At 48.4% G+C, this 1,077-nt stretch overlaps 1 pseudogene; it reads right to left on the bottom strand.

Moving 5' to 3' along the window:
* Positions 1 to 348: 348 nt before the first annotated feature.
* LOC137220748 (large ribosomal subunit protein uL13 pseudogene) lies at positions 349 to 856 on the bottom strand (annotated as a pseudogene).
* Between the last annotated feature and the right edge of the window lie 221 nt (positions 857 to 1,077).

Here is a 1,077-nt window from a genome sequence, read left to right as displayed (position 1 = left end):
GCCTCATTCACAATTCAGTGTTCTCCTTCAATTAGTTTTCCAGCTCACTTGTGCAAATATTGGAACTAAAGTTGTTCCTACTGTTGGTGTTTAAAAACTCTGTCATGAACCAGTGGATTGTAGACAGATTTTGTCTGCACAACCGTTAGAGCTGTGTAAAGTAAATTTTTAAAAGACAGGCCTTTCTTAAACTGTAACAGTGACTAAGGTCCCTTCTGTGCCCCCAGCTTCCTAAGTCCCAGGCTGTCTTGTCCCCTGGATGGCTGCCCCTGGATCCCCACATCCAGGGCAGTGATGAAGGAAGGGCAGGCCAGGCCAAGCATGAGGAATAAACAGTCTCTACTGGGCTCAGACCAGTAGTCCATGGTTCTTGATCACCCCTGTGTATTCGTTGATTTTCTTTACGTGTTCTTTTCATCCTGTTTCCATAGCCTCATGAGCTGTTTTCTCTTTCAGTAATGGACCTTGGCCTTTTCCTTTCTCTTCTCCTTCAGGGTGGCCGCCACTGCCTGGTACTTCCAGCCAATCACATGGCACCCCAGGTAGGCAAATATTCGTATAGACTTCAGATGCATAACCTAGAGGGCAGCAGGAATCATCCACTTTGCCTTGTCATAGGGCAGCAGGATCCCATCAAACATCTTGTGGTGGTCCAGGGACCCTAGTCTCGTTTGGTCTTGTGAGGCAGCATACCTCGAATGGTCTGCCCTTGTTTCTGTAGAAATTGCTGGAAATGCTGATGCCCTCACAGCGTACAAACACCACCTTCTGGCCCAGCAGTACCTCCTTGGTCGTGATGCCCCTGGTTGGCCAGTAGATGGCATCAGCCATCGAGCTCCATCTGCCCCTCTGCCATCTTCGGCAGCCACCTGGGAAAGCCATATACTTATTATCTTACAGTTCTGGGCATCAGAAGTCTGAAATGAGTCTTATGGGACTAGAATTAAGGTGTCTGCAGGGCTCTGCTGCTTCTGGAAGATAGAGGGGAGAATTTGTATCCTTGCCTTTTCCAGCTTCTAGAGGACACCTGCAGCGTTTGGTTCATGGTCCTCTCCTACATCTTCAAAGCACATCACT

The sequence above is a fragment of the Pseudorca crassidens genome, chromosome 3, assembly GCF_039906515.1.
Source record: "Pseudorca crassidens isolate mPseCra1 chromosome 3, mPseCra1.hap1, whole genome shotgun sequence".
Taxonomy (NCBI): Eukaryota; Metazoa; Chordata; class Mammalia; order Artiodactyla; family Delphinidae; genus Pseudorca; species Pseudorca crassidens.
Note: the sequence above shows the minus strand (reverse complement) of the source record. Positions and strands in the feature narration are given on the sequence as shown.